The sequence below is a fragment of the Panthera pardus genome, unplaced genomic scaffold, assembly GCF_024362965.1.
Source record: "Panthera pardus isolate Hobbes unplaced genomic scaffold, ASM2436296v1 HiC_scaffold_17, whole genome shotgun sequence".
Lineage (NCBI taxonomy): Eukaryota > Metazoa > Chordata > Mammalia > Carnivora > Felidae > Panthera > Panthera pardus.
The window spans coordinates 72,659,287-72,673,245 of record NW_026526732.1 but is presented as its reverse complement, the minus strand read 5'-3'; the positions used below and the strand labels follow the sequence as shown (position 1 = coordinate 72,673,245).

The window sequence follows — 13,959 nt, the reverse complement described above, 5'->3', positions numbered from 1 at the left end:
TGCTGTTGGAGTTTTTTTGATCTCTTGTCATTAACTTACACCTGTGGTTAATTTTGATTGTCCTGCTGGTTGGGGTACTTATGCTCCTCCGTGTTGTCACATGCTTGTCAGAGGTATGCAAAAACACGGCAGTTAGTGATGTTTTTCACTGTGTATTCAGAGATCTAAGACTTCTTGGGTAAATAATTCTCAAGCAACAGTCACCTTTTGTGAGATGAATAAATATGGCAATTTAGATGTTTATGAGCTACTGTAAATCTTTTCTGCATTGTGCTTTGGAAAAAATGTTTTCCTTCCCATAGCTCGTAAATACTTGGAAATAATTGATTTTAGATGATTAAACATAGCTTGTCCAACTTACTTATTGGGAGAGTGTCATCTCAAATTACATTTTTTGATTACAAAGAAATGAAACAAAATTTACATTTTGAAGTAATTTGTCATTAGCCAAGACAATAATCTGCTTGGATTTCTTTTTTTTTCTTTCTTTCTCTATAGACCACATTGGAAGTTTCCACTTAGAAATTTATACATTGTTCACTCTCATAGGAGTGAATCAGTAGGCAGAAGGTAAGAAGACAAGTTAGCTTTCCTTGACAGTGTCTCTCAGTTACTACAGGGAGGGAGGTGGTGGGGAGAGGAGAAGCTGGCTAAATCATTGCATCTTTTTAAAAAAGCGTTTACTTATTTATTTTGAGAGAGAGTATGGGTGCACGTGCTGTCAGTGTCAGCATAGAGCCTGACTTGGGGCTCGATTTTATGAACTGCAAGATCATGATCTGAGCCAAAATCAAGAGTCAGATGCTTAACCGACTGAGCCACCCAGGTGCCCCAATCATGGCAGCTTGATAGTGGATCTTAAATTCGACATGATACATAACATAACATGATACATAACTTGACATGATACATAAAATATAATTTGTGTATCCCACTGTCAGAGATTCTGACTCCGTAGGTCTGAGGAGGGCCTTAGAAATCTCTATTTTTTAGCAAGCACCCTGCTAACTCTAATGTGCATGATCCAAATCCACACGACGTGAAATACTGATCTACGGGCTCTTATTAGAACATGATGTAAGGTTCCTGACACAGGTGAGAAGATGAGCCATTATGAACTATATTTTTATAATTGAGAGAGAGAAAAAAAACTGCCTCTTTAGATACAAAGTCCTAAACTGGGTGTGTTAGGCTGGGTTCCCTAACAGCAGAGCCTGTGACTGGCATTTAGGTGTGTGTAAGTTACTGGAGTGGTCTCAGGAACAAGAGAGTAAGGGACATAGGATAGGGCTAGGCAAGGAGCTAAGCAGGGCTGTGGTCTCAGTTAGAGACCTGCTTTTAACCTGATTTCATGAAGAGCTGCATGCATGAATTGTCCTGCCTTGAGGAAAGGAGGCCTGCCTTTTGTATCTCACGTCAGTCAGTCGCCGGTTACAAGCTGCCCCAGGATGGATGAGTGATATAATCTCCTGGATAAGTCCTGTTCTGCAGAGGGCCATTCTCCTGGGAGGAAACCTCTGGGGCTGATTAGTCACCCACACTTATGGCAACTGGGGATGCCAGGTAAAAGGGATCCAAGAGGGCACCATCAGCATCCATTATGTTAAGAGTCACAATGTGGCTCCTATTCTTGGTCACCCTGGCCACTCTGGCTGTCGTATGTTACTTTATAAGCTTTCTGCTCTTAAAGATGCTTTTTTATAATTGTAAGGGGAAACATAGGTGGCAAACATACTTGGCTTTTTGTTTTTTAATATTTTCCTTCCTGTGCTTAAGGAAGGATTGTCATCCTGCAGCAAAGTGTAGAAAATATGGCAACCTCCTTTGTCAATTTTGTTTCCTATTCTCAATAAGAGAAACAATGACTCCAAATATTGAATTATAGATCCTCCGGCTGTAGTGAAATCTTAATGTGTTTTACTCAAAACTTCATTTGCAGATGATTCTGTCTCATGCTTCTTGTAATGATATTGCTTGTGGGGGATGTTCCCTTGTTTAGGACTTTCACCAAGAAATATGATGTTCTGGAAATTATTGAACTGGTTGTCATTGGTTACTTGGCTTTATTAAATAAAACAGCCTCTTCTAAACTATGTTCTGCACAGCACTAGTACCTTTTGTACTGTGTTCTATAGAAAATAAGTTCTATGGTCAAATAATTTTAGAAGTGCTCTATGTACTGTGTTCCCCTCTAGGAGATGCACAAAGCATTTTGGCCAATTGAAGGCTTTAAATATCCAGTGGGAAGGAAAACTGCTTACCTGTGTTTAACCTATTGTTTCTCAAACCTGTTTGCTCATGGAGGAGCCATTGTCATGGCTGCCTCCTTCTTTTTCATTTTTTCAGAATACATGTTACCATCTTACAGAACGAATCCTCCATAGAACACAGTTTGGGGAACGCCGAAATAAAATATTCCTTGTCGTGTATTATCAGTGTGTTGGTAAGCAGCAAAGAACTGGTTGCACTCCTACGTTTTGTAAAACCAGCTGCAACACCTGATCTGCATGCAAGGCGAGTGCAAAGCAGATTTGGGGGTCAGAGTAGTCTCTGGAGAAACAGGACAGGTTATTTGTTTTCCATACTGAAGGGGCCATAAAAACAGTAACACATTTAATGAAGCCTCACCATGGATATATTACTCTCCATAAAACATTTTATTTAGCCTAACCTACAATTACTTAATGGACAGCGAGTTTCACAAACAGCTAGTCCCCAGCCTCAAATGTTTATTAAGCGTCTCTTCTTTTGGACCGGCTTTGCCAGGGAGAGTCATGCAAGATTAAAAAGATAGAATATTAAAAATTCAGCCAGACACACCAAGACTGCCCTGATGATAACAACCATGGTGTAATGTTTCTGAATTCATACGGGTTCCCATGTTCTCAGTAAAAAATACCCTGCCATTTCCCAACGCTCTTTCATTAAAAAATTATTTGGATTGTCATGCGTATGTGGCATTTCCTTTTTGCATAAGACGGGCCCTCTGTGAGTTGTATTTTCCTAAGGAATTTTGAAGTGTAAAAGACAGAAGTGAATGAATATTTATTTCCAGGAAAAAAGTGTGAATCCTTACATTTTGTATAACACTTTGCAGTTTACAGAGAACTTCCCTCCTCACTCAACTATCACTTTCATTCTTACAAAAATCCTATAAGAATGGCAGTATTACAGGCACCACAGAAGTGGCCAAGATCTCTTGGAAGGCTGGCCAGAGCAGCCTTACAGAATTCAGCTTTAGTTGACATTCATGTTGACCATTGTCCTAAGCAATAGCCCCTCCTGGGTTTGTTTTCTTGCAACATAAGGAATTCTAGAAGGAAACCATGCAAGACTTTTTCTCATTTGCTCTGATTTCCTTCATGCTTAATTATGCTTAACCAGCTTATCATCTAGACTCAGCCACAAACTTACCATTTCCTATCCATTGCTTAGTGATAGTCACATCTTGGATCATGAGAGGTGGTGAGATTCTGGAGTACATGTGTGAGTTATGTGGTGTAGAATGTATAAGTTGGTGGAGGATGAAGTAGTCAGAGGTCATATTTAGACAGAGTCCTGTATTCTCTGATGAGGAATGTGGATTTTCTCTAGTTGGGAGCTGGAAGAGTCTAGGATCTTGGATGCCTTGGGCAGGGTAGAAGAGAATCTGATAACACAGATACCAGTGAGGAGGCTGATACATGGATAAAGTACACATGATGAGGGTCTGAGAAATGGATATGGCTGAGGCAATGGAGAATATTCCTAAGGTAGAATTGACTGGTCTGGATGGTAAGGGAGATACAGGAACTAAGGGTATATGTGAGATATCTAGTATGAGTGGACTTTAATGCTATTATCAGAGAAAAGAATGTGGGGGAGAGAACTGGGTTGGTAGGGTAGGGGTGGGGAAGAGTATAAAAGATAGAAGTCATTTTAAGACTTGGTAAGTTTGAAATGAAATATTTAGAAAGGAGTTTGAAATATCAGTCCAAATTATAGAGAAAGGAAACAAAACCTGAGATTTAGATCTAGAATTCAACAATGGATAAAGCCCTATGCATAAAGCAGAGCATCCAGAAAGAGCGTGGTGCTAGTCAGCCCACACAACTCAGGTATGTTAGAAATGTCATATGTTTTTATCATTCATAAGTCAACTTCACTTCATACTGAGCACCTCTTCCTTTAGTCTCGGGGAAATCTTAATTTCATTTATTTGAGTTTCCCTTCCTCTGCCAAGGCATTAGGATGCAGAGTGATTATCTGGTCCTTGGTTGTCTCTCCAGGTAGGTTCCTGCCACGACTGCCATCCTCCCTACCAGATCCCTTTTTCTCTGCTATGGCTATGCCTTGTGATGTTGCCTGGAGTTTTGTCTGTCTAGCCTAAACTCTACCTAGGCCTTCCACTTGGAGTTTTGATGTCAACATTATGGGGGCATAGGGAAGCATGGCTGCTCTGGGACCCTTTGGTATCTCTCTTCCTTCATTCTTTTACCCTAGGGATATCTTCCTAGGGCAGAGAGGAAAGGGAGGATGAATCCCCCTCCTTATTGCTTCTCACACTCTCTCCCATCTTCTCCCCAAATCACTGAGTTCCATTAAAGGCTTAAACAGGTTTTTTTTTGTTTGTTTGTTTTGTTTTGTTTTGGGGGAGGGGGGGAGGTGGGGTGGGAAAGCCAGAAGGACTTGCTGGCTATTTCTGTTTTTGGCCCTGATGCATACCTTCTGGAAGTCATGGCATATCGAGACTGCTACCAGTCTGAAATGGAGGAAAGCAACAAACAAATACAGAGAGGAAAAACATTTAATCTGAAAATACCATCTAGCCATAGTGTTAAAGTACAAGGAAAAAACAAGCAGGCCTGTGGGCTCCAGAGTGATAAGCCAAGACAGAACAGAAAGATGGCATGCAGGGAATACGCCAGAAAGCTTCTAGAGGATGCAACAAAACACCACTCTCAGTATGCCAAGACAAGGTACTACCCCAGCTGTGATGAGAACTAGATATTCCAGAGGAGGGCAAGTAGGTTCAGAGCCCAGGGTTTTAAAGTATGTTTATGGCCCAGCCTGTGGTTGGGAAGAAGCATCAATCAAGTTGGGTTCAAATGAAGCTGCCTTCATCTTGTGTGTAATTATGTGATGCCACATACAGTGTTCTCATCCCTTTCTCTGTTTCTCTGATGGTTTCCTTCCCTGGACTACAAGTTCTTTGGGGACAGGGCAATGCACTTTACATTCTTATATCCCCAGCCCTTAGCAAAAATGTCTGTCACATTGTGGATTCCTTATTTAGATTTAATGAATGACTAAGAGCCAAAGTTTTCTAAGAGGGTCAGTGTTTTATATGTCCAGCAATAGGGCTGAAATAATCCAGGGTTTCAGATGAATTTCCTTCTAATGTTGTGTTTGACAAAAGCAGGAGATCTGGGTTCTGTGCTGTAGGTCTAGTAAATTGGTTTCCTTATTTCCAGTGAGAAGGATGGTTAACACTATTGGCAGTTGTTTGTTTAGGTTCAGTGGAGTAAAAGATAGGGGTTAGACATGGCTATTTTTACCCCCTCATTTGTACGCTAATGTAGACATTGAGGTCATAATGTATTTAAGAAAAATGTTCCATTATGGATGCAATTCAGAAACAAGTCAATTCATCACAGATCTATATACTCTATGCACACAGTACTGAGAGAAATTGGCATACAAAGAGAAGAGGGACAAATACACAGGTCTTGTTTTTGTAAAAATCTTCCATGTAGTAGAGAGGATAGGCAGGAAAGAAATAGCTATAATTCAAGAAGAAATTTTTAAAAAAGCAAGTGTTGACAAAATAAAGAAATGGAAAAGATAGTGTTTACATTCAAATAAAATCATAGATTATGTAGCATTTCCCAATGCTTAGGTATCCCAAATAAGAGTTATTTCAGTGAATCTTGCAAAGTAGAAAGACAATTTTTGTAGTATACTTACCTTTACAAAAAAAAAATCTTCATAGCACAAACCAATACAATTTAAGGGAAGGGTCTAGATTACACCAGTGGCTTATTTCTCAGCAAAGAAGAAAGGTGTAAGGAGGGCAGAGAAGATTATTGAAGAGCCAAGACTCACTGTTTCCGTTTATGGAGAAGTGTATGATTTTTGCCAAGGAATTACATACAGCAGACTGACTCCTTTTTTAGCTTCTAAATCAAAGTTGGAGAGGTACATGGTTTGGAACCATTTCAGTGGTGTTTGAAGTTGCTCAGGGACCCTTAGGTGAAAGGTGGTGTGTAAATCCAAATAAATATTCTTGTTGTTTCATTATTGTTGTGAAGAGTTATGTTGTCAGGAATACAGGCTGTTGGGATCAGATTGGGAGCAAGGAGGGGCTCTGTAGTCAACTAAAGATTGTATTTCACAGCTGTAAGCACCCAAAAGAGCTTCTGGCAGAGGATCGTCAACTGTAAATTTACAGCCTGCATAGGCATTCAAGCTTTGTTTTAAAAAAATCCCCTGAAAATGTGTTATTTTAAATGTCTGGCTTCTATTAGACTCTTATTTATATATTTTTAGCATGTAGCGGGGGTGGGGAAGGGGCTGAAAAAGAAGGAGAGGAGGCTATCAAAAACACTTTGAAGGACCTCTAAATTTTTCTTTATTTTTTACCCCCTAACAAGTTAGCTCCTTTTCACGTTTCTTATTTAACTAGCCATTTGAGTTGAAACACTAGTGAAGTCATATTTATTGAGTTCCAGCATATTTATTGAGCTAGGGCTGGTGCTTTGGGACTAAGGTTGATCTTTGCTTTTCTGGAATCTCTCTCTAGCTGGAGGAAAAGGATAAACCTATGAAAAACAATAGGGGGCTTTCCTTAGGAGAGGATATATCATTGAATAATGGGATGTGTGGTTTGGGTATATGGGCTGGAGAGGGCAGGTTAAGGGCTCAAATGAGGTCTCTGAGAGGTCCTGCTGTTAGAGAAATGGAAATAATCCTCCAGGGGAAAATTCCCCTTATCCATTGTAACAGAACCATCAGAGGAAGGGAGGAGGCACAGAAATGCTGCTTTGTCTCCCAGGAGGTGATGGGAGCTTCCTCCTTGGTACCCAAGCCTCAAGAGCATGCCTTGACTTTGACTCCTCAAGGTGACGATGTGTCCAGGGGCCAAGATGAAGGATCTGGCCATGGAGAAAAGCAGACACTAAAGCTGGGAGCTCATTTCACCTGGGTCCCTTGTTCTTCCTAAGCTGTGGAACTCAAACCTGGAGCTGGCAGCCGTGGACTCGCCCACTGGTCACGGCCCCTTTCTTAGACTTAGTGGAGATGTCTGAGGTGTGGCAGCACATGAGTGGTGTCCTGGGAGTTTCTGGGAGGTGTGGGAAGTTGCTTAGCATGATATTCTCTCTGATCGGTGTCTGGGAAGACTGCCCGTGGCAAGAGCACTCCAAGCTGGTCAGGTGAAACTCTGTGCCAAAGTCAGAGGCCTGAGCCGGCACATTTGTACCTCATTCTGGAAGATTTGCTTTTCCAAGTCACCAGCCCACAAGGGCAACAGGGCTACACAAATAGAAAGATACTGAACTTGCTGGTGTTACTCCATCTGCTCACACAGCCCATTGGGTGACTGCAAAATGCCCCAAGGGGATTTTGAGAGTCCTCAGGAAGTACTCACATGTGCCTCCTAAGATCAGTCAGCAGTCACTCAGTTTACACATTTCAGACTCCTGCCCTGCTCTAATTAGTCTCTGAAGGCATGTCCATGTCTTCTAGCACACCTCAGTCTCCCTCTGGACACTGCTCCGATGTCCTGGAGCGCTCAAGGTGTCCAGTGGGGGAAGGGTCTGTGCCCAGGGGATTTCCCCCCTTTCAGGACACATTTCTGTTAGAGGGATTTCAAGACAGAGCATTCTTTGGGCTGAGTGCTCCTACATAGTTCTTAGTGAATTAGTTCTTGTGTTTTTTGCTTATTACAATTGGCCCTTGTACAATGTGGGGGTTAAGGGCACTGGTTCCCGCACCTCCCCTTCAGGGCAGTTGAATATCTGTGTTTAACTCTTGATTCCCCTAAAACTTAGTTACTAATAGCCTGCTATTGACCAAAAGCTTCACTGATAGCCTTGTCAATTAACACGTTTTTGTATGTTATATATATTATATACTGTGTTCTTACAGCAGAGTAAGTTATAGAGAAGAAAATGTTATTGAGAAAATCATAAGGAAGAGAAAATACATTTATAGTACTGTATTTATTGACAAACATCCACGTATTAGTGCACTTGTGTGGTTCAAACCTGTGTTGTTCAAACAGTCAACTGTACTTCCCTTTTCCGTAGCCCTCAGGCAGGGGTTCAGTGGGGATTTGGGGCAAAAATAGTTCTAAAGGGCAGCCTGTGTGCTATGCACGAGGAAGGCTCTCCTTGCCTTCTGAGCTCAGACTAAGGCTCTGCCGTTGGGTCCAGTTGACTCTGTCTGGCTCTGTCTTCGTTGGGATACCCTACTCAGGAGGCTCCTCACCCCCTCATCCACCTAGTTCACAAGTCTGTCCCTTTGAGAAGAATAGCTGGGAACACACTTATCTTTCTAAGAGAGAGAGAGAACCAAGGCTACCTTTATTTTTGAAAATTATTTAAAAATTAATTCAATTAAAGTTATATGTGCATTAAGGCTTAAAATGAAAAATTATAGTCATCTACTCATATCCCATTCAATCCCAAATCCTAATCCCAGATGTGACCACTGTCAAATCTAGCTAAATATTTTTATGTCACACAATTTGTGTATGTGTGTATATATATATATATATGTATATATATATATATAAAATTTCATTTATTTTATATATTTATTTTATTTTTTAGAGAAGTATAATTGACACATAACATTATGTTAATTTCCGATGTACAACATACTGATTTGATATTTGTATATATTATGAAATGATCACCACAATAAGTCTAGTTACCACCTGTCACCATACTAAGTAACAAAATTTTTTTTCTTGTAATGAGAACTTTTAAGATTTACTCTTTTGGTAACTTTCAAGTATGCACTACAATATTATTGACTATAGTCATCATGCTGTATATTACATCCCCATGACTATTTATTTTATAATTAGAAGTTTGTACCTCTTTTTTTTAAAAAAATGTTTTAATGTTTATTTTATTTTTGAGACAGAGAGAGAGACAGAGTGTGAGCAGGGGAGGGGCAGAGAGAGAGGGAGACACAGAATCCAAAGCAGGCTCCAGGCTCTGAGCTATCAGCACAGAGCCTGACACAGGGCTCGAACCCACAAACTGTGAGATCATGGCCTGAGCCAAAGTCGGACGCTTAACCGACTGAGCCACACAGGCACCCCTGTACCTCTTTTTTTTAGAAGTTTGTACCTCTTGACCCCTTTCACCCATTTTGCTTACCTGTTACTTCCCCTCCCTTCTAGCAACCACTGTTCTGTTCTCTGTATCTATGTGCTTTGTTTTGTTTTGTTTTTCTTATTTGTTCATTTGTTTGTTTTTAGATTCTGCATATAAGTGAAATCATATTGTCTTTCTCTTCTGATTTACTTCACTTAGCATAATTCCTTCAGGGTCCACGCATGTTGTTAAAATGGCAAGATTTAATTCTTTATGGCTGAGTAGTATTCTATTTGTGTGTGTGTGTGTATTATATCTTTATCCATTCATCCATCAATGGACACTTAGGTTGTTGGGCACAATATCTTGGCTGATGTAAATAATACTGCAGTGCTGTTATCCTTGCTAACACTTGCTATTTGTCTTTTTGGTAATAGCCATTCTAACAGGTGTGAGGCTATATCTCATTGTGGTTTTGATTTGCATTTCCCTGATGATTACTGATATTGAGCATCTTTTCTTTTTTTTTGGTGCTGTATTTTTTTTTTTTATTATTTTTTATTAAGTATAAAGACTTCCAATCACATCACCTAGAGATCATTTTACCCACTGCTCTGTTTAGCCACCAGTCTGTTGTTTCTTTCTTCATCAGAGGTGAGGCAGATATCTTTTCCGTGGAGAAGAGAAATTCATGGTTTATTGCCTTTGCCAATAACAAAAAGCTGGGTGACAAAGCTGTTGCCATTGACGTCTTTCACATGAACTACATCAAGAGAACCAGAGTATCCCTCTCTGTTGGTGATCACACCAATTCTTCCCAGGTTAGCACCTCCAGTCACTATACACAGATTATCGGTATCAAACTTGATGAAATCAGTACTCTTTCTAGTCTCCAGATCAGTCTGAATGGTGTTATTCACCTTGATGAGGGGATCAGGATAATGGATGGAACGAACATCATGATGGATCACCAGATGAGGGATTCCTTTTGTCCCCACAAAGATCTTTCTTACTTTGCACAACTTATACTAGGCCTCCCCAGGTGTGATCTGATAAACAACAGAGACCCTTGGTATTATAGATCAGATGGAAATTCTTCCCAGTTATGTCAATGCTGATGCCATCCATAAAAACAGCAGGGTATGTTATATCAGTTCGAACCTGGACATCAATCTTAATAAAATACTGCATACAGGTCTTCTTTACTTCATCTCTGTTAGGGTACACTTAAGTCTGTTTCTTAGGAAAATGATGGGAGAGAGACATTCTTTCAGCTTATGGGGACCAGTAGTTGGATAAAGGACAAACACATTGGTCGATTTATCCAGTATCCAATGCTTTGGAGCTGCTACATGCTTCAGATGCTTTTTGGGACTATGAGCCATGGCTGTACTAGGCATGAAAAGAGACTCTTGGGCATCTTTTCATGTATCTGTTGGCCACTGTATGTCTTCTTTTGAAAAATGTCTATTCATATCCCCTACTCATTTTTTAATGAAAATTGTTATTTTGCCGTTGAGTTGTATGAGTTCTTTACATAATTTGAATATTAATCCCTTATTGGATTTGCAAATATTTTTTCCCATTTGGTATGTTGCCTTTTTATTTTGTTGATGGTTTCCTTTGCTGTGCAGAAGCTTTTTAGTTTGATGTAGTCCCATTTGTTCGTTTTTGCTTTTGGAGTCAGATCCAAAAAATCATTGCCAAGACCATTGACCATGTTTTCCTTTAGGAGTTTTTTGGTTTCAGATTTTACTTTAAAGTTTTTAATTCACTTTGAATTAATGTTTGTGTGTAATCTCAGTATTTTAGTTTCATTCTTTTCAATGAAAAGTTTTCAGTTTTTCCAACACCATTTATTAAAAAGACTATCTTTTTCCCCATTGTATATTCTTCCCTCCTTTGTCATAGATTAATTGACCATTCATATTTATTTCTGGGCTCTCTATTCTATTGCATTGATCTATGTGCCCGTTTTCATGCCAGTACCATACTGTTTTGATTTCTATAGCTTTGTAGTATAGTTTGAAATCAGGAAGCATGGAATTATTGAATCACTATGTTGTATATCCAAACTAATTTAACACTGTGTTAACTAACTGGAATTAAAATAAAAACTTAAAAGTTCCCCCCCAAAATTCAGGGAGCATGATGCCTCCTGCTGTGTATTTCTTTCTCAAGGTTGCTTTGACTATTCAGGATCTTATGTGGTTCCATAGAGATTTCAGGATCGTTTGTTCTATTTCTGTGAAAAATGCCATTGGAATTTTGATAGAGATTGCATTGAATCTGTAGGTTGCTTTTGGTAGTACAAATATTTAAACAATATTAATCCTTCTGATCCATGAGCACAGAATATCTTTCCTTTGTATTTTCTTCAGTTTCTTTCATCAATTTCTTATAGTTTTCATTGTAAAGCTCTTTTACCTCTTTGGTTATATTTGTTCCTAGATATTTTGTATTTTCTGATGCAGTTATTAGTGTGATTGTTTACTTAATTACTCTTCATGATAGTTCATTGTTAGTGTATAACAATGCAACAGATTTCTGTATATTGATTTTGTATCTTGTAACTTCACTGAGTGTTTTAATTAGTTCTAACAGTTTTTGGGTGGAGTCTTTAGGATTTTCTGTATATAAAATCATGTCAGAGGCAAATAGTGACAGTTTTACTTCTTTCCGATTTGGGTGCCTTTTTTTTTTTTCTTGACTGAATTGCTCTGGCTAGGACTTTCAATATTATGTTGAATATAAGCAGCAAAAATGGGCATCCTTGTCCCTGGTCTTAGAAGAAAAGTTTTCAATTTTTCACTGTTGAGTATGATGTTGAGTATGAGGGGTGGTTTATCAGAAATAACCTTTATGATCTTAAGGTGCATTTCCTCTATACCCACTTGGTTCAGAATTTTTATCATAATTTAATGTTGGATTTTGTCACGCACTTTTTCTGCATCAATTGAGATGATCATTTGATTTTCATCATTCATGTTGTTAATGTGATACATATGTCACACAATTTTGATTTAATAGTTTTGGACATCGTCTCCTAATTTTTTGTCACAGTGACGAGGGCCTATTCTCACACACACATCCACAACTCCTATTCCTCCCCCCCCGCCCAAATGGTAGTGTCACAAATTTTGCTTGAATCAGTCATCTGTGCTTAAGTGTATTATGATGGTGGACATGCTGTTCACTGCCAAGCCCAGTAATACACTACAGTTATGCCTCTTATTTTGTACAGTCTTTTTGGAATTAATACTTACCACTACATTTGTTTCATTTCTTTGGGCCTATTGTAATTTTCCTCCAAATGCTCTAATGTCTCTATCACACACACCTATCAATATTTTCCATAGGCACAAATAAATCGATTTCATCTTTTCCCCTTAAAACTGTTCTTCCTGTTGCGTTTCATCCTTCTACTCCAATCCAGATGTGTTGCTTTGTTTTTCAATCCCATTTGCAGCTCCTTTGGGATGGATTCCTGTGTTGGTTTTTTGTTTTTGTTTCTCCAATAGCTTCCTTTCTTGGTTTGCTAGAATGTGCACTCCAGCAGCTTCCAAAGAAATAGTATGAAGAAAGTAAAATTCTTCAATTTCTGAAATGTCTGAATGTCTGAAATTGTCTTTATTTTATGCTCAAACTGGACTGATAGTTTGAGTATAGGATTTTATTTTCTCTCAAAATTATGAAGTTGTTGCTGCATTTTCTTCTACCATACATAATTACTAATGAGAAATCTGCTGCCATTCTGATTCATAATTCTTTTTGTGTGAACTGTTTTTCTCTATGGAAGCTTAAAATAATGTTCTTTTTCTTGCTGAGACTTTTAAATTTCACAGCAATGTGCTTCGGTGTTTTTTTTTAATTGTGATTGACCTTTTTAATCTAAAGATTAAATTATACATTTAATCCTTAGTCTTGGAGAATTTTTCTTATGAGAAAAGTATGTCTTTCCTCCCCACTGTTCTTTCTAGAACTCCTCTTCATTAGATACAGGGCTCTCAAATTGGTCCTCTGATTTTCTTACCTTTTCTTACCATTTATCTGTCTCTTTATCTATTTGTTCTTTTTTTTTTTTTTTTTTACTTCCTCACCTCACCTTATTTCCCAGGTTTGTCATTCCTGCTGTTATGTTTTTAATTTCTAGGGACTCTTTATATTTTTCTGATTCCCTACCCCCAACCCAAACACACATTTTTATATCTTTTTGTGGCAGTCTGATCTTGTTTCAAGGATTGAACATCTTTGCTTATTTTTCTGAAAATAGGATTCATAGTTTCTCTGTCTATTGTCAGTGTTTCCTGTATTCCCTCTGCCTGTTTTGATTCCTCTCACATTGGAAGCCTTCCTCAAATGTCTGGTTATCCTAGTCTGTCCATTTATATTTCAAGTGAGAGCTCTAATTAAGGAGCTTAAGGAGATTGGAAGCTCTCTGTGTGTTGGGTTGTGTGTGGTGAGGGGAAAGGGTTGTGCAGGGTGCCAGAGGGAAAGTCAGCTTTGACACTAGGAACCTAACACCAGTTTTTCCCTCCACCAGTATCTGATTTTTTTTTAAATTTGGTTTTGTTGTTCTTTGGGGTTTTTGTTTGTTTGCTTTTGGGTTTATTTGTTTGTTTGTTTGTTTGTTTGTTGACTATTCAGTTTC

At 38.8% G+C, this 13,959-nt stretch overlaps 1 pseudogene; it reads right to left on the bottom strand.

The window, feature by feature from the left end:
• Positions 1 to 9,910: 9,910 nt before the first annotated feature.
• Positions 9,911 to 10,693, bottom strand: LOC109263277 (40S ribosomal protein S4, X isoform-like; annotated as a pseudogene).
• Between the last annotated feature and the right edge of the window lie 3,266 nt (positions 10,694 to 13,959).